Here is a 25,370-nt window from a genome sequence, read left to right as displayed (position 1 = left end):
AGATTTTGGTTCAAGCTGCATATGAATGTTTCCAGAGCTTTCCTTTGGATGCATTGTCATGTCTGTTCCTATGGATTTGAGAGGCCCTTGGCAGTGGGTGAGTGGTGGTCACAGTGTAAGGCAAAGCTCGTAGTAGTTGATAATTGGGAGATTTGCTTCAGATGTATACTCCTTATCTGTAATGTTGGTGTACCTCCAGTCTCATTTTTTTCAGTGCTCTTTAGTACCATCTCTTACTAGTACTGCTTTTGCTCTGTCTCTCAGCTAGTCTGCGTAGTTATTGGTTACTTCCTTCCCTTGCAACTCAGGGCATTGTTAGCTTACTTTATATAAGTCTAAGTAAATGTCTTTGTAATCAGATCATTGCAAGTGAGGTCTTATTTACTGTAAATTCTTAGTTTATAGTTTGCTTTCTGACAAAGTGCTTTCTTAAAAACTGATAGGAAGATAGGAAATGAATGTGTAGATGCCAGAATGCTGATAGGAAAACACATTATCTTTTCCTAGATAGATTCAGAAGATCACTTACAAATTGATGGCCGTCTTGACTTTGGTGGTAGACTTCCTAAAAATGTTGAATTACAAGATGGTAGCATGTTAACTGTGTAAAATTAGCAAGTTCCCATTTTCATTAGTTGTTACAATTTTTGCATTGAAATTCCAAATTGCGTAATCCTCAGTTATTCACATTTGAACAGCTGAAATGTAAAAAACATTTACTGGGCACAGCTTCCTGAGAGTCTTTTATCAACATTACCACAATAATAAGAAAGTTCCTGTAACCAGCATAATCTTGACAAAAAGCTGCTAATTAGGCCGAGGAACTGAGAACCACACCACCAGCAAGATATTTGAGGGCTACAGATACCTATGCTCTGTGATTTTGGTTGTGATAAATTTATGGACAACCTAGTTAATAGTGAAGGAAGACCTGTAAGACGGTAAGTTGTATGAAGAATTGGGCCAGTAGTACCTAAAATTTGGCACTCAGTGTTGTGGAAACCTGAATTTGTCCAAGTCACAGTTTCCCTCAGATAAAATGGAAATGGTATTGTTACATCACCTCAGAGACTTCCTGAATGTGAGTTTGTTTATCTTTGTGAAACTTATAAACGTCTTACATTGCAATATTCAGGCTTTTAAAAATATGATTTTATATAATTGAAATACAATTTTTGTATAGGAAGTAAAATGAATCTAATTGTTGAAGTTTAGTCTGAATGAGAAGAAGTGGATTTTTTTTGATTTTGTTTATGCTGACACATTGCAGAGGAAGAGGTAAAAATCTGTTAGGTCATACAAAGAGATGACTTGCTAAAGAAAATGGAAAAATCTTAATGTTTATTCTTTTGTTAGTCGTTTTCCAGAGAGACAGGAGGAAACACTTAAACAATGATCCTTGGGAGAGAGTAATCTGTAGGAACTCAACAGCATCTCTCCCTATGCTTGCGCACTTCTGATCTTATGAAACTGCAGGTGGATTAGTGGTATAACTTTTACATGCATAAAAGTTCCTTCAAAGTAGTGTGCTTCTATGTAGCATCTTTTGCTTTACTTTGAGGCTGGTATTCACTCTGCTTTGAACTGTGTTGGCTTTTATAATATCATGCCAGTTTATGCATGCTGACTAATACATTGGAAACTTTTCTGAACAACTTTATTCTTATCTTGAGAAACAGCAGCAGCTACTGTATTTTAATTAGAAGCTTGCAAACTTGCCCCTGATGCTCTTCCATGTTTACTTGAAACTTAAGTGGAAGCTGTTGCTGAAATGGGGGAAGTGTCATGTCCTCCCCTAGCTCGGTTGTGTTGGCACTTGTGCTCATAATGGTGACATGGTGAATCATGCCAGGAAATTTATCTGGCTGAAAATGAATCTATTTTTATTTTCCTAGCTAACTTTCAGATGGATCATTTCCCTGACCTGACTCACCGTGTAGCTGCACAAACAGTAGAGCTGGCAAAGATGGGAATGGGAGAGCAGCCGCGTGGATGGGCAGGACAGCTCCCTGCTGGTGGCATCCCGTACCTTTGCAAGAGTGAATTCAATCACATTTAGGACTACCACAGACTATGGCACAACTAGTTTGTATTTCAAGATGGTTTTCTTTGAAATTCATGTTTAGAAAAGGACCATTGATTTATTCTGTGCTAGTCCTAAATGTCATTGAATTAAAAGCTGCCACCAGGAGGCTTAGCTAATTCCTATTCCTGTGTGTTTATAGTTTTTAAACAAACAGAATTTTTTCACAGAAGAGTGACTTGGCTAATGTCTGGAACATTAAGTGGTTCCTTAATCTAAATAATAGAGTAGCTTTGTAATTCTCTTGTGTTTATAGCTTGAAAGGTGTTGAAACAGAGTATTTTAACCTAAGAACTCTGAAAGCTGATGATAGACATGTACTCTTATGAGGCTAGTGAGTTGTTTGCTTCTAGCTGTTATTCCAGATTAAAATGATACTTGGTGGTTTTCAGAGTTCAGCATATTTATACTTTGTTGGTGGACAATCAGTGAAACTTCAAGTAATGTTAATTTGTGAGAGTCTTGAGTTTTGTTGTAGATTTTCTGCTACATTAGGTAGAATTCTTGTAAAGTAGATTTTGTCTGAACTTCATCCTTTGCAATGAAAACGCTACTTCTGGGTTTGCTTGGTTATATAACAAAATTTGGAGAAAGATCATGTTCTTTGATTTCAACTTGCACATGAATATTTTAAATTAATTTTTGCTGTAAACATTGTATTTAAGATCCCTTTGGATGGTTTTCAATCTCAGGATCTTACACTTTTAATTTACACCATGTGCGTAGGATTTTGTGTGGAACTCCTCTTGGCAGAAAGAGGCTTATGTAGAGATGATGAACATTTCCCTTTCCAACTATCCTTGTTCCAAAGGAGACGGGGAATTGCTGTTATTTGCAGCTCTGTGGACAGCTATGCTGATATTAGATGAAAGAGAAAAATTTCTTTGCAAATGAAACAAACGAAGAGTCAAAACCCCCCAAATGAAACCAAACCAGCTGGTTTTAGGGATTCTTTCAAATACTTTGTGTTCCCCTCCATCCTCTTAAGGGTGGAGAAGAAGATCCAGGAAGTTAGCTGCACATGTTATTTAGTCTACAAATGGAGAGCAGGGGAATGAGTTACAGCATGTTATTTGTGGTATATAATAGCTGTGTAATACTTACTAATGTATTTGTCTGTGCCAGCTTCCTCCATATCCGTATAGTCATTAGTAGATAATCACACAGATGTTGAGTGCATTGGTAGTGAGGTTTTAAAGAATCTACTGTAGATAGGTACTGATGATAATAATAATAAACCCAATAATAATATTGCTACATTATTACTCTTATTATTACTATAGTTATCCCCCTCCTTCAATAAAAACTTGACCCACTCAAATAAGGTTACATTGTAAAAAAATCCAACATTAATAGGTTTTTTGTGTCTTTTTGAGGAACATACTTGAATAATTTAACTTATTCTTGCATAAGACTATAAAATCCAAATTTGTGTCAGTTTCTTGTAATGAATTTTCGTGTAAAAAAGGTAACAAGTTGCTACTCTAGAGCAGAATAAAATAAACAGGGGCAAAAAGGCTCTTTTTACTAGAAGGCAACATGAGTGCAGAAGCATCATTGTGTGCTCGTCCAGAGTGTGTCTGACCTTTCCTTACAAAAGGAAAGTATCTCTATGAGTTTTGATAGATAGAAAACCACAATTTGCTGTATTCAGTGAAATAATTGTCACTGGTATATTACCTCACAGTAAGCATTTGTATTTTTTTAGTAAATACAATCCTGCATTATAGCTTTAGCATATTAATAGCCTTTCCTTTCTTGCAATCCACTATATTCCCTAAAAGCCATCTGTGGCTTGTGAGTTGTTGATGTCAATATATTTGTAGCTTTAGCATAGAGGAAAGTTTTGTATTGATTATATGCATGGCTTTAAAAAAGGGTGGCTTGCCATGATCTTTTGTTTTTTTGACAATTAACATATTTAAAAATGCTTGAAATAACTTGTCATCTTTAGAGATCCTTGAAAATCTGCTTTTATTTCTTCACTTAGAGTGTGATATTTTATTTTTTAACACACAAAGCAAGAAATTAAACTGTTTTAATCTTATCTTGGAATAGATTAATATTAGGAATTACTATCTACTGAGAAATTCCGTGCATCATTATTTAACCAATGTCTGAGGAGCTCAGTATTGCTGTTTAGAACACACCCAGTAGGTAGAGAACAGTGTTTCAAAATGCACCATCTGAAACGCAGAAGGTTTTAGTGTACAAAAAGCCTTGTGGAGACTTAGAATCAGAAAGACAGAACTCAATAAAGCGTGTGAAGTTGGCAGTTTCCTTAAGTCCTCATTGTGAGAAAAGAGGTGTCTTTTTGTAAGTCTTAACTGCATTGATGTTTCTTTTTAACTATGGAATGGTGTGAGCTGCTGTGGAACCTGGGATATCCAGCAGCTACCAAGAGCAATAAAGATCGGAACTTTGTCAGAATCTGTTTTCAAGAATAATCTCTAAGGAAATAGCCTTTTATGCTCATGCTGCACTGAGCAGCACTCTTTTTTCTGAAAGAAAAATATGCATTGATGGTTTCAGCTTCTATTGTAGTTAGAGAATTTGTTCCTAGTTTGAAATTGTAAAAATGGAAGAATTGGTAATGTTTTCAAGATATATTTCTTTTGGTTCATACTGTAACTCTTACTAGATATTTCTGGTGTAAAAATATGTCATTCGCTTTGCTACACATTTCCCTTGGCCACAGTTGCTCTCTGGTCTTGTTTGAAAGAGTCACTGGTAAATGCTACTATTTTTGCATGGCTCTAAGCATCTGATGAGCCTGTTGAGAGTAGAGAGTGATTGATAAAATGGGAAGAATACAGAGAATGGAGAAATTTCAAACATGGGTTAGATAGGTTGGGAAAGTGAGCAAGTTTGGTGTGGAAATGAGGTACCTGCATTGCTAGATACAACATTAAGGGATTATAAAATGGAAAAAGTTTAATGTGGAGATAGGGTTTCAGAAAAAAAAACCTGAGAGCTTATATTGCAGGGACTGTTGATTTTTATTACTTAAGAAAGCATGAGAGGTCTCTGAAACAAACAAGAATTCCATGGTAATTGCAGTAACTTCTGTAATACTACAGTGCATCCTTGTCTTTCAGTGTTTAGAAGATGAAGTTAAAACCATTACTTTTCCGGGTCTTTTTTGGTTGGGTTTGTTCGGGTATTTTTGAGTGTTTTGTTTACAATGTTATTATGTAATTATATGGAAAAAATATAGACAAATAAAATTCATTTCTGAAAATCCCCCGCTCAAAGTCTGCCCTGGAAAGTAAAAATACAAAAAGTTACAAAAATAGAATAAATTTATATATCTTGGTAGTAAGGTGCCTGTCATCTGGGGATTTCAGTAAGAAGCTAGCATTACAAATTGGCAAGGCAACAGCTTCATTTACCAACTAAATAAGATACGGTCATAAAAATCCATGTTTCAAAGACCAGGGTGTGAAACTTCAACTCAGATACTGCTTTCCATCACAACATATGGATGTGAAAGCTGGAAATCCAACAAAGGTACAGACATCTAAATGGCTTTGAAAGCAAATGCCTTAGAAAAATACTATGTATTAAATGGAATGAATTTATAACAGATGCCAAGATTCATTAGACAGCTCAAAAACCCCTTGGCTCTAAAGTTATCCAGAAAAGAAGATGGAATTATCATCTGGAACATATGTTAAGAATGAAGCCAGAGCATCTGTCATGGAAAGCATGCCACTGGGCAGCTGGAGGAACACACAAAAAGCACCAACTGAAAGAGTCTCTCCATCGAACAACGACAAAGGTAAAAAGGTTGTGGGACATTGCACTGAATGTGCAAGGAGTGGTTCAGAGCAGACAAAATGCTCGGGGCTTTTTGGCTCTTTGTGGGCTTTTTCAGCATTGTGAACTGAAGAGTTTTGGGTTGTTTTCTCTTAATATTGCAGATAGTAAAGAGTGATTAAAAGTTGATGGTCAGAAGTAAAAAGTAGAGATTACTAAGCATACTATTTAATTATACTGTATTTTAGTTTATTTTAGAATTTGTATGTAATTTCGGCCCTGAAAAGAGAAAGAAGATTGTGTTATTAATAAATCTTTAGATGCATTCCCACTGATTAGCTTAATGTGTAATAGAGCGTTCAGGATTATTTCAATAAAAATCCAGGCTTATTTGTCCAAGTAGCATACAGTTGATGACAGTATTATGGATTACCTTTTCCCTGAGAACACTTGCTCTTACATTTTTCTACTTTTTTCACTTCATAGGAGTTCTGGAATTTCCAAACCAGCATCTCTCTGCAATGTATTTTAACTTACCCTGCTATGAGCCTAATGTTACAAAGGTTTGTGTTGGAAGCAGCAGAATGTAAATTTTATAAAAGACTTCTAGTTGAAGTGGAAGCTTTCAAATCTGTTATCTCAATCTGTCTCTTGCTCATGCGTTATGCAAAACATTTTATTAAAATATAACAATCTCAACAAAGTTTGTCCAAAGTAAGCATTCAGTAATGTCTTAGACTTGGTAAATAGAATTGATTTGTGTTTTATTTTCCCCTTGTGATATTCAAGGGGGAAAAAATCTCCCAAACAGGGGTGTGGGTGTGGGTGGGTGTGTGTTACAGCTTTTTTGTTTGTTTCCTTGGTTGCTTGAGGAGTTTATTTGTTTGTTTGTTTGGTTTGTTTTGTTAGTTTGAGTTGTTTGTTTTTTTCTCCCTCACTGAATCATCTCACTGACTCCCAGCCTAACACATGGGAATGAGTGTATCCTGTGAGAAGTTTGAACAACTCATTCACCTTCTAGATGTATCTATTCTAAGTAGTGAACTAAGACTGTTAGTTCCACTTAGCAGGATAATGAGTTTAGGCAAAATGAATAACTCTTCAAACATTTCCGAAGTTTATTGATAACTGCAGCTTTTCTGCTTCTTCCACTTAGAGTATGATGTGTTATGGTGACTATTTCTTAGTGCCTCATAAAGGAGAGAAAAGCTTTCGAATGCAGTTCAGCTGTACTTAGAGGCTCAATGTTGAGGAAACAAAATTTGGTTTTGTTTTTCTTCTAAAATATTTACAGATAATGTTTTTATCCCATTTACATATTTGGTATTGATGGATCTCAGTTCAGATGCCTTCCTCTCATGCACTCGAGGTAAGGCATCTAGCTTTACTCTGTCCTGCAGAGCCTACACAGTGACAGTTTTCTACCCTGACAGATTCTGCATCTGATTTGTTGTTTACTTAGGTCCAGTTAGGATTGTAGTTAAAACTAACAAATTTTGTCAGAGGTTGTCCGTTCTGTCAAATTCAGAGCAGATTTCAGTTATGTTATATGAAAAAATTAATCCAGCACACTCCAGAATACCTCTCCTCCTTTTGTTTCCATGGCCATTTGCTCTTTTGTGTGCATGGCAACTGAAATATCTGTGTATCCAGATTGTAATAATGTACTTTTAATAGTACTGAAGGCAAGCTTAGAAATAATGTCTCTAGTAATAAAAGAAGTGAAAAGACATTGTGTAATATACTATTTCAAGTTATGTGTTGCCTAGAGGTTTGAAATGCAGTTGTCCTGTGCTCACTGCTAAAGATTTTTGCCCAAGAGTACAAAACAATAAAAAATCTTCAAGAGCTAAAAATACAGGATTACTCTATTCTTTGACCTGTGGTCAGGGAGTTGGCAGGAGTCGCCTTGTATTGTTTGTTCAAGGTTTGTTTGAAGAGAACAATTATAGGATGATCATTAAAAATATTGACATATTTTTCAGGAGCAGAGGATTAAAAACACGTCTTTAAGAAAGAGGGTTTTTAAGTATTAAGTTGGATTGCATTAAACACAGTAGGAACAAAAAGAAAACATTGTTTAAATCTTAATTTGAATTCCAGTTATTGAGGAAGTGGTTGTTTGTTGAAATTGTGTATATTTCTGTGCATTTTCATTGCAGCGTTTTGATACAATATACTACAAAATCTAATTTAACATAATCTTGTTCTCTTAAGAAAGACTGGCAACCCTTCCATGTAGAAGATCTCCAGTAGGATGAGAGGAGTCCCTGGTGGATTTTTGTCAAAGACTGTATGAAGACGTCCTTCCCCCATTTTTGATGCATAGTCAAAATCAGTCTAGACATACCCTCTTAGTAATGGTTAAGACTAAGAGGGTTTGCCAGGTTGATAGCCTTGAATGAGTGATTCTCTGGTACTGAACTCTGGTTTGCACAGATGAGAGGATGTGGGTTCCCACAGTACAGCTCTGTTGAGTTTATGCCAGGTTTTTTACTAAATTAGTTCTGTAATAAAGTTGGAATGTTTCAGTCTTTGTCTTTCTGCTGTGTAGGGTCAGCACGCCTGCGTTGTTTTGTCCTTGTCCCTGATTCAACTTTATTCCTTTCATAGCTGGTTTGAGATGTTGTTTTGGGAATTGCCTGTGAAGGAGGACTGCCATTTCCCTCTGCTTTCCCTTTGGATTTACTGCTAAGTGTAGTCACTCGTGCTCCTCCCAGAAACTGTTTAAAGCAAAATAAAATTTCCCCTCGAGGCACACTTTTCTTAAAACCTAGGTAATCTTTAATTTTATGATGTTAATAATATTTGATAATGTGACCGTTTTCAGTGTTGTACCTATGATGACAAAAAAGTGCTTCGTGTGTATAAAAACTGTTTATTGAACAAAGGGAGAGTTTCAGTGTAGATACTGTTAATAAGATATTGGAGAAATGTATCACTTTATCATTAACCTCACCAAGCTGGCAGAACTAGTACAGTTGTCCTTATGTTGTAAACTATCTACTAAAATTACTAGATAAGTGCAAAAATACTGGTCTGTATTTTCAGCAAGGCTGCCAATTGAGATTATGTATTGATATATTTTTATTTGACTTAAAAATGTAACATTGGAAGAAATTTATGTGTTGAAGTTGTGTGTCCTCCATTTTGATGTGGATTCAAAACCAAAATAAGTCCGTGCATGATGTTTGTCTTGAGTATTCTTGAAAGCTCCAGCGACTATTGGATACAAAGTAGTTCAGGAACTTAACAAACTTTATTTGGACCAACTTTCTAACAACATGTAGTCTAAATTTCCCTGCTGATCGTTTTTTGTACTGCCATCTGTAGATGTGAAGCACAATTAATCACTGTCCTCCTTATGAGACTTGCATATTTTAAGACTATAATATTCTGCCTTCCTCTTACTCCCTACCATATTCTCTGTTCTAGGATAAGCCTAGTTATTTTTAGTGTACTTCAAAATTGGTATTTTCTTGAAAACAACAACAAAAAAACCCCCTATTCAGTCTGGTTCTCTCAGGACCTGTATCAATTTAGTTGCCACTCTCCTAATTTGTTAGTGCTCAAAATTTGTAAATGCTGATATTTCAGAGCTTTTCTCTTTGCCAGATAAAAGGAATAAATTCTTATTTTAGTTCTTTTTTTCTTGATTTGCATACAAAATTTTTGTTATTACATAGCATAATGATATTTATCTCCTGTGTTACTTGTCTTTTTTGTAACATCATTGCATTACTGTTCTTTACAGATTTTTCTAAGACAATCAAATTTCTAAATCTGGACTATTGTAAAGAATTCTTACTGTCTCAGCATCTCCTTATGTGACTGACTTGTAACTGGCTGATAATTTTTTTTACCTTTAGAATGTTTATCTTACTCTTTGTTGTTCTGTATCTGATTTGGTAAGAGCATCCTTACTCCAAAGGTGTTTTATTAAGATGTAATCTCTTCTGTGGGGGTTTTATTTTTTGTTGGCAAATAGCTTTTTTTATTATACCCAAATAAATGATCTCTTCCGTGTGCCTGTGATTGTCAGCACATGGATCAGCTAAAAACAGAATTCAAAGAAATGAGAAATGCAGGACTATTCTTCCTTCCATCATTTAATATGTTAGGGGGAAAAAAAAATCTGAGGCTTTTAATGAGTGGTGACATCAGACTGATCAAGGACATTTTGATTGTTCTGGGAAGCTGGATGAATAATATTCAAATATTTTTTTTTATTCTGTTGATTTCTATCAACTGTCGTAGTGTTATTATAATCTTATCTTTTATTAACACATCCTATTACATTTAAATTTGCCCATGACTTTTTTGTGCTAAGGATTTTTAGTTTGTTTGCTTTAGTGTATGTATTATAAAGAAAACTGAAAATTGTATTTGATTGATTGTGGGTTTTTTAATATTTTAATATTTGTTTCTATTTTGGGTGTTTTAGTAGTTGTTAGTCTTCTCTGAAGAGACAGAGGATCTTTTCAAATCAAAATAATGTATTTTTACGATGTTTTATTCTCTGAGAAAATAAAATGATTTTCTGTTTGCTTATATAAAGCTTACTGTTTTCATCTGAGGAAAATAAATAAAGTGATATTCTGAACTGTCACAGGTGGTGAAGGTACCCTGAGCAATGATCTACAAAATCTTTGAGCAGTGATCACCGCAGAAATCTTGCTTTGATAAAAGATTAGATAGTCTTTACTTGTGACCCCTACTATCTGTTGTGGGAGAATACAAAGTCTCTTTAAAAGTGAGTCTTTACTTAGGTGGGGTGGTTATTTCAGTGCATTTGCTTCTGTTTGAGAAGTTTGCTTTCAGGTTTGTGGTATTGCTAATTTTAAAGAGAAAATAAATATAATGGATATATTCCTATTTTTTTTCTTTGTGTGGGGATGTGTGTGAGGTTTTTTTGTTTGTTTTGGTTTGTTTTTTTGGTTTTGTGTTTCTTTTTTCTCCCTCTTGCTTCCCCGTTCCCTCCCACATTTTGCACGTTCGTTTGCAAACAGGGGCTCTCTGCTGTAATAGGCTTGGGAGTGGAGTTGATCCAGCAGAACTTTTCTGCTACTGTGGTTTCCTTGGCTGTTCCTTTTGTTCCAGCAGGTTGTAAGTGTGATTATGTAGGAAATAAACTTCTGAAGTGCTTCCCCCATTCCCTCTCCCTTGCCTCTGGCAAAACAGACTGTCCGTGTTCCTAAGCGGTGGTGTGCGAAAAGTTTCCTGCGTGTGTCGTGGCCATTCAGGAGATGCACCTTGTTTTTTTGGGAAGCTTGCAGGCAGTCTTCTGGCTGACATCTCTGCCAGAAAACTCGGATTTTAGAGCTCGGGTAAGGTAATTCCTGGGAGAGCAGTCACACATGAGTGGCTGCTGTAGCACAGGAGTTCACCTTGCTCCATTTAGCAGCCAGCGACAGACCCGCAGCACCTGAGGCTACTGAAAAGGAGATAATCTTCTTACAACCCAGAACAAATCCCTCGGAGGGGGAGGATTCCTCCATGTTCTGCCCTGTTAAAAGGTGGGGATTTCCTGCAAGGGGTAGGCTTTGCTCCAACAAGACACCTACATTAGCAGGAATTTGCGCAGCAGTTGAGACCTAAACGCAGACATGTGGAGAGGGTGGTTTTTGTTGTTGTTGTTGTTGTTTGTTTGTTTTTTTTTAATGTTTTCCCTGTAAAGCGGTAATTTTTGATATTAAGTTCACAGCTTCAGCCTTTGGGTATCTACAGAAATGTTTGGGATCCCAGCCCCCAAGCCAGGTCAGTCAGGTTTAACTTTCTGATCACAGGTGTCCAATATATGGGTGCCTAGGAATGTGTAGCCACCAGGAAACTCTGTTTCTGGTAGATCTTTGTTCTGATATCCCTTCTTGCTCCTCCCAGTCCCAGCCCCCAGCTTTGCCTGAGCTACATCGTCTGGGACTTCAGACAGGATACATTGGTAAGCATGTGCTTTTGAGGGCTTGGATTATTTTGGAGATGGCAAGTGCCATGTAATGCTAAACTGGAGATATAAAACTTGGTATGGTTTTCCTAGGAAGTTACTGTACTTTTCCATGTAGATTTCTACTTAAATTCAGTGCACTCTGTCTTCTTCTGATACAGTTTTTATTGTAGCATGGGATTTCACACTCCTTTTGTAGTTTTAGACTCACATTCCCTACTTATTAAGCAAATTGGGTGTTTTAATGTGGTGCTACAAGTGCTCATTAAAGCTATTTTTCCAACAGCTGATCATTATTTCTCCCTTTTTTATTTTTTAAAACTTCCCTTTTTTAAAAAAATTTGAGAAAGCTAGCCAGCAGAGATTTTATTTCATTTGTTCAGTGTAAAGTAGTAATTTCCTTTTCCATTCTTTGTTCTTACAGCCCTTAAACGCTTAGAAATTTATTTTCAGTTTCTGCAAGTAGCCTAGAAAAGTTTCTGTTTTATTCTTACCTATGGATGTAGCTGGATGCTTTGTTTATAGTGCCAGACAAAATAAGGGCTACATAATGAGCTAATGCTTTTCCAAATGAGTCAAGTGTTTTGGGAGTGGGAATCAGCTTTGAGACCTACTTCTCAATTTTGAAGTCACTCGTCTGAGAAGCATGAAACACAGGAATGGAAGAAGCAGGACTGCAAACTTTGCTGATAGTATATTTTTAAATTTTCATAAGCTTATTTCAAAATCAAATTGTTTTTATTGGATATGAGTGTCCTGTGGCCCAGTTGGCATTGTTTTCAGCAATCTAGATGATACTTCTCTTTAATGTGTATTTTGACTGCATGCTGTGTAAATGACTTTCCTGGATGAAAAAAAAACCTTACGTGAACTGTCTTTTTGCAGTTTAACATTGTAGATTTTTTCTACAGAACATAAGCACACTGATACATAAACCACCACTGAAGTAGTGTAAAATGGTGATTCTGGAGAAATTTTGAATGCTGACCTAATGCACTTTCACTTTGTGGTAGCAAATTTTGCCTTTTCTACTTTTAGAACTTATTTTGATAGACATAATGTCTTCAGAAAACATATACAGGAGGAGCTGCATTTTTCCTTCTCTTCCATAAAACAGTGTTTGCTTAACGGTATATGAGGATTGTGTTTGTGAATTAGTACACTTTCACAAAGTACAAATTGGAAATTATTATATTTTCAAATATTCACTTCTTTTATCATGTCTGAAAGGTTCTTTGTGATTTGATACAAATATCTGCACTATGAATATGATCCTCGTATGGAGGAATACTTTCATAATTACACTGTAGTACCTTAATTTTTTGCGTTATTGCCATTAGATTTGGAAGACTTGAAACCTGACGGAAGTATGGTGATAGACACAGGAGGTAAAATGCTGACTATTCTAATTGTCAATATTTGGGGTGGAGAGAAAGGACCTGGTTAAAGACCTGTGAATAAAATCATTTCAGTTTACATCAGAAGTGCAAATTCTGACTTGCATTGCATTAAGGGAGTGTAAGGGAAAGTGATAATAACTATTAAATATTTAATATATCTGTAATGATAAAAAATTTGCTAGTGAATACATTAAAAAGTTCACTATTAAGCTTCATATATTGCAATGAGACCAGACAGAAAATATGTTTAAATGCCTGAAGATCCCCTAGAAATTTGAAATATTGTTATATGTGAAACTGTGAGCATATCTTAACATTTAACATGTACAGTGCAAGACTGCATGGATAAAAGTACCAAAGCCTGTAGTAGTTGAATCAAACTCTGTAATGTTACTCTGCAATGTAATTGAATGCTTATGTTCCACGGGAGGGTTTGCCTGTGAAGGTCTCTGATGTCTGTGCCGAGCCCTGTTGAGATGAATTTGAATCACTGCCAGTGCATTTCTCTGCCGTGTTACAGCCTTACTTCTTATAGTGGTAATTTCGTCTTAAAATTATAGATTTCCAGATAATATGGCACTGCATTTCAAATACACATGCTTTTGGAATTCAAGGGTGAAAAATAACGGCAGAAGACTGAACAAAGGCCTGGACCTCGCAAACGAGCACATCCTCTGCCCTCTGACTGGTGCTGGGTTCCTTGGGGCTTCTTATGGAAGCCTCCTGCCAGTGGCTGGTGCCTGTCATGGACAGAAGAGCCACGTAGGTCCCTGCATCTCAGCAGAGTTTTGCTTGAATTCCGCCCTCGTGACCTGTGCAGGTGGCTGCTCAGAGAACTTTAAAACGAGATAAATGTGAAGGATCAGGCATAGCTACTGTTTTCATCTGCCTTCTGCTGTTATTCTACCCCAGTGAATAAAATCTTCATTAGTAATACATTTTGTGTTCTCTCTCTCTTTTTCTCCCTTCTCTCACTAGTCACCAGGATGTTGAAACATCAATAGCAGAATTTTACATCCCTAAGGGTAGGGCTCCCTGTTTTTCTGAAGATACTGCTCTCCTGCTGGATGTATTAGCTTTTTATGGAGTCTGTGATGCTTACACCTTGGAATGTCTCTAACAATTCAGGTGCCTGAGTAAAGAGTTAGAGTCTGCCCTCAGACAATACGCTGATATGCCCTCAAATAATATATAATGTTCTTACGTAGCTTACTCAAAAATTACAAGGCTATGTAATTTTTTATGTGCATAATTCCTTTCATCTTAAAAATGGAATTTTTTAGGTCTACTGTTCACATAATTGCAAATGGATAGAATGCAGATAAAATCATGAAATATTCTTAAAAATATGAAGAGGACAATTTATTGCTAACTTAGGTCTGTGCAGGAATCTCATAGAATATTGGTGGTGTGTTTTCCAGAAATACTGTTACTCTAATTCAACCCACCTTGAGGACTGGTGATAAAAATCTTGATGCAAAACACACTTTCACAGCAGAAGAGTGCAGGTGCAAAATGGAAAAGCAAGCAGTTTCTCAAGTGGCATTGATTGTTTTCTGTGCAATATGTAGGAACACCAGAATATTTTTAGATGAAAAAGATTGAAAAATTATCCATTGCATTTGTGATAGCCTATATGTTTGGGTTAGTTATTTATCGTTTGCAATATCCATAATGCTATCTTAAGCATCCTAATTAGGTTTCAGCTTTTCAGAGGGAGGCTGGGAAGCTCTTGTGCAGTTGTGGCACGGTGGTGGGGTGTGTGCAGCACAGCTGCTTTCTGATGTCAGTCGCTATTTCAATGACACGAAAGTGGGAGAGGAAGAGCGTGAAAAAGGCAGACAGTTTTTAAGAAAAAAAAGTGTCATCAGTAAGCAAATTATTTTTGCCTGTTTTGTTTTGATTAGGATATGAACTAACAAATAAAGTCTGATTGCTACAAAAGAAATTACATCTGGAGGGTTTAACTGGGGCACTTTCAGAAACTTTTTGGTGAAATGTGTCTTTTTTTGCCCCCATGCTGGGAAAAGTCTGGATTGTCTTTGGCAAAAATCCTGGTCATACACATAATTCACCTGGCCTGCAACCAGAGCAGAATCCTTTCTTCTCAGTGCTCTCAGTTTGTTTGGATTTTAGTTTCTGCTGTGCTCAGGGACAGTGGAAGAATGATGGCTTTCCTGTGGAAAAGGGGAATAGCTGCAGGGATCCTTTGTAAGGTGCTTAGTACTTGATGAGCAGGGTGAACATTCCTGGGTTTATTTCCTCCCTCTGTAGGCATTCTTTTGCTATGCTGATGATAGTATGATATCCTTGGGGTTCTTCTTTGGGTTTTCTTGAATTTCGTAGATACGAGTTGAAAGAAACACAGAAAAATTCTACTGATCCTTGATCTCAAAGATCTTAGTTTCCAGTGCAAGGTGAAAATTGTTTCTTGAAAATCTTTATTTGGATGGACTCACAGTTTCCTGTCAGATACATCCACCCTGGCACATGGGTTTTGTGGAAGGGCAGGAAAAGTGAATACATGGGCATTGGTAGTGAAGGAACTTACTGGATTTTGTTAGTTTGTTTTTCTCTTTTCCAGAGAAAATCAGGAAATTGTGAAAACTTTGGAGGGACTGCATATATTAATAAAGTGGTTAATTAAATCTATGAAATAGGTCTTTGGCCACTAAAAATCTGGACAATGTTTATTAATGGTTGTCAAAAGATCACTGATTTAGAAGTGTGAAGATTGTTGCTTGAGAATACCAAATAAAATTTTGTGTTACCATTTAAAACGTGGTTTGCATAATGACTTTGGTTTGTTTATTCATACAATTAGAGCAGTCTGAATCACAGTTGGTTTTCCGTGGCTTTTTATTTAATCTCTTTGTTTGATTGACCTCAAAAAAAGGGAACTAGATGATGATGGTAAACATTAAAATCTACTTTTTAAAAATATATAGATATTACTAGCACACACCATTTCAGTTAAAAAATAAGTTTGTTAAGAATATATTTGTATTTTTTTAAATGTAGCACAGCTATTTCTGTGTTATCTTCAAAGCACTCTTAAGGAAATAATACATGTCTTTGTGAGGATTTCTTTTGAAGGTAGGTATGATTTCCATCTGAGTCTCATCTCCTTCTTCAGAACATTCCTAAAGAGATGTGAATCAACACCTGCCCAGTTGAGGGCAAGGAAGCAGCTTTTCTATCTTTATACCTGTACTCAAGTGTTTGGAGTCTGCTTATTAGGAAAAAATATTGTGAATTCCATTTTATATTTCAGGTAGAAACACACATAGGGGCATGGTTTTCATACGAGACTTTTTTCTTCTACGTGGGAAACTTCATTTGCTATGTGAAACATGTAGGATGAGCACTTAAAAATTAGTAGTGCTGCCTGCATATGATCCAGTTAGTTTGGCTTTCAGTGTTGAGGACAGTTCCCCTGAAATGAGACATAGAAAAACTACTTGGAATTACAATGTGGGATTGAATGAGCTAAGGGGTGGGTGTTATTAGTGGTTTGCTGCTTTTAGCAAGCTTGTCTAGACAGTATTTTTTTTCTTTTAATTTTTAAGCATGATTTTAAAAATTTAATTTACAGCTGTACTAATGAATTTTCACGCATAATTTTTCTTTTTGTGTTGAAAGTGTTTTCAATATTTACTTTAAAATCAATTTTCTACTCTCATATTGCCCTTGAATGTTTGATGCTACAAAAATTACATTTGGGTATGATCAAGTCATACCATAATTGCCCCATGATGTTCTGTATACCAAAGTATACAGTAGCAGCTTTTACTAGAAATATTGCATAGCGACACATTGCACTTTAAAATATAAACATTTATAGAGAAAAGTAGCAGATGATAGAATTAAAGTTCAGCATCCTTTCCCCCCTTTCCCCACTCAACTTTTTTTCTTTATAAAAATAATAAGGATTTTTTATTCTTTCTTTTCCCTTTCCCCTTTCCTCCTTCCTTCCTATTAGTTTAAATTAGTTATGGTATCATTAGACACAGAGTTAGGATTTGTTAAATTCAATTAATTTTTTAAAATGTCTTATCTGTAATTTAAAAAGGGTGGGTTTATCTTAAGTTTTGGCTTAACCTTTATAATTGGTTAGTAAAACCTGTAGACGATCACAGGAATACCTTAACCATCTTCAGAACTGTTGGAAAATGTATTCCATTTTAGTGTTTCCTTATGTGTGTTCATGCATGTATTAAAGGTAGTTTTGACAGTGGATGAAGTGATAGGAGCCTTCATCTGAGTTTGGAGGAAAAAAATAATCCATTATTGGATTATTTGTTTTACTGTTTATGGTGACGCATTATGTCACGCTCCCTTAAGAAGAACTTGGTCAAAACATTATTGTTTCACCCTTTTCATTGAAAGTGTTGATTGTTCCTTGAGCCTTTAGTTGTTAATTCTGTGCAAAATTATGGCTTTATAGTATTGTTCCTCAAGGAACTCTAAATACAAGCCTTCAGCAGTGATGTAACATCTTTATCGTTTGATGATTTTACAGTGAAGTACAAATTTTCTTCGAGGAGCTCTATACTGATGTGCCTAATACTTTTTAAGAATTGAGGAAGTGTAGCTTGTAAAATTAATTTGGTTTTTATTATTTTTTGTTGATACCAAGTCTGAAACTTGTATCACTGTTTTGTGATAAAAACATTTAGAATGTTGGTATGCTTGTATTAAAACAACTTTATTATTTCTTCCATAGGTAGTGATTTATTGAGTAATTTTTTAGACTTAAGAAGTTGTTGAAATAAATTTTGCAGGTTTTCTCTAGCTATCACAACAAAATAAATCTGATTTGTGAATGACATCATTAGGGTTTGTTGTGAACTACAAGGCTTGACCTTGTAGTTTATGCACCAAACCTGGCATTTTAGTGGGTACTGTTAATTTAGGTTATATAACATTGATTTTGATGTCATATCCGTGCAACTTTCCCCTTATATTTTATAGAATATAAGGCAAATATGGAATGTCTCGATTCTCATCATGCTCATGTCAAGCCTAAACATTCTCACCGTTTTTTCTGACCTCAGGTGACAGATGAAAGGTGAGCTCTTCTGTGTTGATTCAGTATATTCAGATTAGCAGAGTTTCCTGATCTGCCCTAATTCTTTATTGTAAATGGATCACACCATGTGATTTTTTTGTTGGAATTCATTCTCTTCGGGTTATTCCTCCTAATGAGGGTAACTGGAGTTTTAATGTTGTGGTTGTATCCATTCTTTGCTGTATAAAGATAATCTTCGTAGCATTTTTGTACTTGAAAAAGTAATATTAATTTAAAATAAATGGTCTTTTTTATTAATAATCACAAATGCAAAAAAAAGGAACATCTGCCTTCCAAATGTTATTCAATGATTGTAATTAAAAGGTTAAATAAAAGCTGAGGCAAGCTTTGAATTTTGAAGCATTTGCAACAGCTAGTAATCTGACTTACTGCAGACATTTTTGTCAAAGTTGAAAAAGTTAGAGCTAATTAATTTCTTGGGAGACATATGATGAAATTGTAGGTGTGATAACATATTTGAGTAACATATGGTCGTTATGGGGCACCTTTCTAATGACTGAGCACCAAGTTAAATATAGACTTTCCATTTTTTCACTTCTTCTATTAGTGGTTCTTTGTTACTACAATTTAAACTCATTTTCTGTTGTGCATAAAATGGGATTCTTTATATGTTTGAAGGAAATTTAAAAAATATTGCCACCACAGTGCTGCGCCTTGGTTAAATTTACTGAGGTGGACAGTTCATCTGGGACAGCCTTTTGATTTTTGTTGCATTAATTGTGATTATGTTCCTTTTGACCTCTACTTTATAAAATGTGAAATTTGCCACAAAATGTTTAGAGGTATGTCCCCAAAGTAGGAGTGTAAAATACTTTTTAGAGATTGGTAGAAAATGCGTGTTGCTCCCCCTATATGTAATATATTAAAATTTACTTAAATTAGCTGTTGTCATCTATTATGTCATAAAAAGGAGGACAGAGGTATTTTTGGAACACTTTCTGAGTCAGTCTACATAGCCCTAATAAACTGTATTATGTTTCTAGTGAGGCAGTTCTGCTGTTCCTTAGGAGGCTGTAAATAAGGATTGTAAGAGAGTAAGCAAGTGTTGTGTTTTGTAATTAATCAGAAGCTTTATCTAGTTTTAAGTTTCATTTATGTATTATAATAATCTAGAGCAAATTTCAAGCTTTATTATTTCTGTGTCAACAAGCAGAATGAGAAATTCCGGATAGAATAATTTAGTGATGGTGACACGTGAATGAGGAAGGAAATAAAAAAGTTTCAGGTTAAAAATGAGGAACAAAATGGAAGGAGAGAGGTGGGGTGGGTTTTGGGTAGGCATGGAGGAAGCAATGGATGCATGAGAAAGCTGCTGTTTGTGGTGGGAGAAGATAAAAGGATGCATGTTGATGGAGGCTAAGTGGGAATTGTATTCAGAGTTGAATAAGAATTGTTTTGCAAGTAATTTTTTTTCTGTTTTTCAGTATCAACTGAAATGCAAGCTGTGGGTTGGCTTATTTTTTCTTTTTTAAAATGAAAATGACAGTTAATTTGGTTCTAAAGGAGCTCTATTGCTCATAAATTTTGCCTTGCTGGAGAGGATGCTGGATTATCACAGCATCTGACTTCATAGTAGCTGCAGCTTCAGTTTTGAAGCTTTGTCATAGAGCTTTTACTCTGGCTACAGAGCAAAGAAGGTGTCCAAGGGATTTTAGCTATTACTAGGAGCATGGTAGCAATTATTACTTGAATGTGGCCATCTATTTCTTACAGGAGAGTGAAAAAACTCTGTTGATACTTAGAGAAAATCTCATACTGCTGGGAAGGAGCAAATGGGGGGTTGTGTCTTAGTGTCTGGGGTAGTAGTGGAGAGGAAAACAGCCTGAGGAGGATAAGACTTCCTCAGTGCCATGGGAGTGCCCTGTTCCTGCAGCCAGGACTTCCAGCAGTATGCACCGTGTCATTTGGGCATTCTTTCCTACAGGAATTGCATTTCTCTTTTCAGTGATTTTTGTAAAAAGGAGGCTTTAGTATGTTTCTTGGTGTGTGGAGTTTTTGACTGACTAAAATGAACTTTGTGAATAAGCTCCTCTTTCGGTAGCAGGAAGCGATGACTACCAGTTGACAGTACAGGTGGAGTGATGGGGTGGGGAGGCAGGAGGAGGAGTTCATTCGGTTCACACTTAATGTTCAATTTTGATAAGCCCAGTGCACTGTGTGCATGAGACAATTGTATATTTTTATTTTAGCTGTTTCCTACAGGTGACATTTGTATGTTTTTATTTTAGCCTGTTTGCCTGCAAGTAGGTGTGCTCAATTACTGAGTGCTTGCATCTGAAATCATCAATATTATACTTCCAGTGCATGAATTGTGGGGCCAGATGTGATGAGATCAGGGCTTCAGCTCTTCACATATTTCATTATTTATTGTTAAAAATCACTGAAGCCCAGAATGGACTAGTGATCAGGGCAGAGGGTGTATGTTAAAAATCTAATTAAAAAAAAAGCATCTTGAGGCACATGATGAACTCTCACATCTAAGCATTTTTGGATGCTTTCGTAGCCATCTGTAGAGGAAGGATCATTGATTATGCATCAGCCAGATAAAAGAGATCATTCTGATACATTTCTTTCTTCACCAGATATCATTTTACTGCAAAATACTATGGTATATTGATTGAATAATAAAACCAGTTTTTTTAATGGATGGCAATAAAAGCATGCTGTATAAAGAACACAATAATATGCTACAGTGAAAGGCTGAGTTTCTCATAGTGGTTACTGATAGCTGTATAAATCATAGGAGGAAGGAAAATATTGATGAATTAAATTTAAAATAAATCACCATCAGACCACCCCTCCCCCCCACTATTGGTGAGCTTTTCTTCTGAGTTGAAAAACTAAAAAATAATATTGACAAACCACTTTCCTACTTAAAACTTTGAATGTTCAGTTGAGTATTATTTAGTCCTAAGTTATGGAACTAATAATTGAAATAAGAGGTATTCAAATTTGTTTGTTGTGGTAGACAAATTTGCCTTCTGCATTTGTTTAGGAAGATAAATCATATTTTATTTGGAATGTACATCATGCCAGTTAAATTCTATAACATGTGAAATGAGCACTAGTTTATGAAGAGACGTGAAAGACAGATCTTCATAGTTTCATATGGGAGATGGATATAGCATAGAATAAATTCCTGTTCTGTTGCTGATCACTTTGTTAGAGGTGTTAGACCACAGCATAAGCTTAATTTGCCTGATATGAGCCTCATGTTATTTTTTTAAAGGAGTTCAGAAGAGCAGAAAGCAAGAAAGCATTATTATTAGTTTGTTTGTTTTCTCTTTAAAACAGTCTTTCAGCTTTGAGTATTGAAATAATTCCAAGCATTCAAATGTTAAAATACCACATTTGGCATATGACATTTCTTATTGAGAAGCAGATCTGTGTCTGTAATTTTTCTGTGGTTTGGTGTTTTTCTTGGGGCTGGAGGTGAAATATGAACCATTTGCAAGTTTTTTTTATTTCGTTTTCAAGAAAATAGGAATTTTTTTTTTCCAACTCTTTGCTACCCATTGAAAAAGGAAGCAATTGCAGCAAATATGTGAGGGAAATTGCTCATTTTCTTTTTAGGTTTCCCTCACTAGTCCAACACTGTGAAAGATGCACTCATGTATTTTTTAGTCTATATGAGCTGGGACAATTTCTCTCACTTTACAGTTCTCAGTTTTTTGATATTGTGATTGAATACTGTTACTGCAGTTGCCATTGAGTTTGGGGCTTTTCCTTGTGTTGTTGTTGTTGGATTTTTTTGGTTGGTTGGTTGGTTTTTATGGGGTGGTATGTGTGGTTTTGGTTTTTTTTTCCTCTCTGGAGATCTTTAGACACAGAAATGCAATAAAAAATACAGTATGCCAACAGTTACTCTTTGAAATAAAAAGATGAAATAAAATGTAGGTAAATAATCGTGTAACATGGAAAACTCGTTGTCAAATGAATACACATAGAATTATGGCTATATTTAATATGCATACACAGTAAACTTTCTCATAGGTAATTGTGTCAAAGTCCTTAAATTCAATGTATCAGCGGGAGAATTTTAATAGACATTTGACATTTTGAAGCGAAGTTGAATCCAACTGTTAAATAAAGAATAAAGGAAGTACTGTGTAGTTTTTTGCTTAGTGACAGGAGCAGAGTTCCCGTGTTAATATGTATGTATCTGAAATTAAACCTGTGTAGTCAGCTTTAGTTCTGGCATTTTTTAAAACTTTTTGAATAATTTACTTGGTAACTACCAAGTTACTGGTCAGCCTTTTAAAGGAGTTTGATTTTGATGTGACTTCCTATTTAAAAGCAAACTGAAAAGTAATTGTATCGTGGAGTTATCCTCTTGGTTTGGGTTAGAACTGACATTTGCACTTGAAAGATGTAACTGGTGTCTGTAACAAAGCCTTATCTTCCCTTTCCTTCAAGATTCATGTTCTCTTCTTTTAGTTGTCCTGTTACTCTTCATTTGCATGTGTACAATCCAAATCTGACCCTCTTCTTTCTCTGGGTCTTCTCAGAAAATTGTGAGTCCCAGCTCCTGCTTCATGCTCTCGGCTCATTTCTGTGACAACTTTGAATTTCTCTCCACTTCTAAATGTACCAGCCATCCAAGGACCCACTCTGGCCAGCTTGTTCTTTTTATCACCTGCTGCCCCTTTGCTTCATTCAGAATTCTGCAGTGCATTTGTCCTGGTGTGAATTATTCCATGTGGACTGCTTCCTTCATCTCACTGCTACCCAGAAATCACTGAAGGTAATACTTGGAGTGCAAGGAAGAGCCCCTCCGCTCTCATTCTGTTGTAGAAAACTGATTGTCAAAAGGAGCAATTGCAGCAAGTAACAATCGGTCTCTACATCAGGGGAGGGGAAGTGGCCTGTGTAACATGCCTTTGGAGAACTGGACTGCCAGGCTCAACGAGTCTTATCCTAGCAGATGTGGAGTATATATATCTGTATATAAATAATGATATTAATAACATCTGAATAGCTTTACCTACAGACATCTCTGACATCCCGTGAATTCTGTGCCAAATGGCAAGTTCCAAGTCAAATTTCAAAGCCTAAGGATTGTCGATTTTTGACAGAAGATCTATTTTAATGTCTTCATACAAGAGCATGACTGCACCTTCCCCTAATTCCCTGAGAAATAACTGACTTCACTTGTTTCAACTTGTATTCAGATTCAGATAAATTAGTGGAAAGGGTCCCTGTAGGTGATGTGGGAATCGACTCACACTGCTGAGGTTACTGCTGTTCAAGCAGGTGGTGTCAGCCATGTTTCTGTGTGCTCCTTCATGCTTTGAATATGGAGATGCTGCCCTTTAACAATCTCAGCTTTTGTTCCAGAGATTGATAACTTACACTGTGAAGGAGGAAGGTAAAGAGGTTGAACAATCTTGACATACTCTTCTCTGAAAGGCACAAGGTAATTTAAAGGAATTGATTTACATGGTAAAGAAAGGTTTCAAATACAGACTTATAATTTAAGTGCATGTAAGCTTAAACTGAACGTGAATATTCCATTTATTTCACAAAAACATAGTAGGTAAATCAGTACAGAGTTCAAACACCTTTTAAATTGTAAATGTGGTTTAGAGTATCTGTAAAGTACATACATACATGCAATTATTTATTTGTATGGAATAAAATTACCTGAATTTTGATAAATCATAGCCTTAAAATTGTTAAGCACCAGGTGCAATTTTTGAAAATTATTTCTAATATTAATTGTGCAAAGAAAAAGGGTATGGTAAATTTCTTGATGGCCCCAGAAGTCCAGACTTGTTGGTCTGTGAAACTAATGTGTCTGGTGTGACAGTGCAGATAACCGGCATACAGGGGAGGAGTGTGTCCAGCATCCTGTTTAGCACTCTGCAAGTCTGGAGTCCAGATGACCAGAGAATGATGTTGACGGTAGATGATACTTGGGTTTTTTCTTTGCACAGGTGGTAAGAAAAGAGTCTGTACTCTTCATCTTTGATGTGTGGCAAGGCTCTCTGGGTATGTGGTGGCAGAGTTGTTACTTCCTTTTCACAAATGGTTCTCGTAATGTAAGAAGTCTGTAAGAGTGTGATGTAATTTGGAAATTGCATTTTGAAGTGAATGTGGCTTAAGTGTGGCCAGCTCTTGATGAAACAGTATGAGAGAGTTAAGATTCACACAGGATTATAACTTTTCTTCTCTCCATCCAGACTTGAAATAAACAGTATTCATGGGTACACCGCTTGCATCCCAAAATTAAAACACTCTGACTCTATTTTTTGAGAGACTTGGCCTGTGTTTCCAAGGGTTTATAGTTCCGCCTGTAGATAAAGAGCAGGATTTGAGGAAGAATCTCTAAAACTTCTTGCTACTGAATAGAAGACCCCTGCCTGGAAGTATTATTCCTGAGAAGCCATTAGAAGCAAACAGAACCCATTTACAATATCCATCTCCAAAGCAGATGTCATGACAGTGCAAGTCCTGGAACATTCACCTAGGAGCTGACTATTGACTTGGTTTGGTTTTGTCTACACAGGTGACCTGGTCTCCTGCGAGTTAATAGCAAACTAAGAGTAGCACCAGTGGTTACTCTGATGCATGTCTTGTCTCTGATATTTGATGCTAGAGAAGAGAAAAAAAAAATAAAAGAAAGATGTTAAGACCTTCTGCCATTCTTCACAGCTGGCTTTCCTCTTTAGTAGCCAGGACAATTATGTGTCATCGTTAGCCTTGGTTGGCCATCGCTTACTGATCATCTCTGATATATTGGACTCAAGGGTAGGTCACTGAAAGTTTCCAGTGATGACCTTGATTTTCATTGTGAAAATTGACCACCTACCCTGACTTTTTATACCTGCTTTCTGAACTGTTTAAAATTTATTTATTTTTATTGTGAAGGTCATCCCTTTTGTTTGGTGGAGATTGAGGATTTTTACGTTAAGGACATTGTTGAGTGTTGTTTGGAAACCTAGGCAGTCTGTATAAACTGGACTTTTTTCTGATCTAAATGCTTACTAATTCTTTAAAAAAGAGACCTCAGATTTAGGAGATGTGATTTCTTTTTACAGAGGCTGTTTTGACAGTTTTTCCAAGCTTATTTGTCTGCCCACTAATTTTTTTCTT

At 36.0% G+C, this 25,370-nt stretch overlaps 1 protein-coding gene and 1 long non-coding RNA gene across 4 annotated transcripts in view; both read left to right on the top strand.

Annotated features, from left to right (window-relative positions):
* The window catches only part of AKT3 (AKT serine/threonine kinase 3), a 145,104-nt gene that overhangs the window by 20,883 nt on the left and 98,851 nt on the right, over nucleotides 1-25,370 (top strand). The window lies entirely within an intron of this gene.
* Nucleotides 11,397-14,108, top strand: LOC136287655 (uncharacterized). Its single transcript, XR_010720237.1, has 4 exons — nucleotides 11,397-11,599; nucleotides 11,723-11,780; nucleotides 13,124-13,171; nucleotides 13,798-14,108. It is a non-coding gene; the product is annotated as an uncharacterized lncRNA (long non-coding RNA).

Source organism: Chamaea fasciata, unplaced genomic scaffold (assembly GCF_029207755.1).
Source record: "Chamaea fasciata isolate MVZ Bird 193981 ecotype frontalis unplaced genomic scaffold, bChaFas1.0.hap1 SCAF_3, whole genome shotgun sequence".
NCBI classification, from domain to species: domain Eukaryota; kingdom Metazoa; phylum Chordata; class Aves; order Passeriformes; family Sylviidae; genus Chamaea; species Chamaea fasciata.
This window is presented reverse-complemented; position numbering and strand designations above follow the sequence as displayed.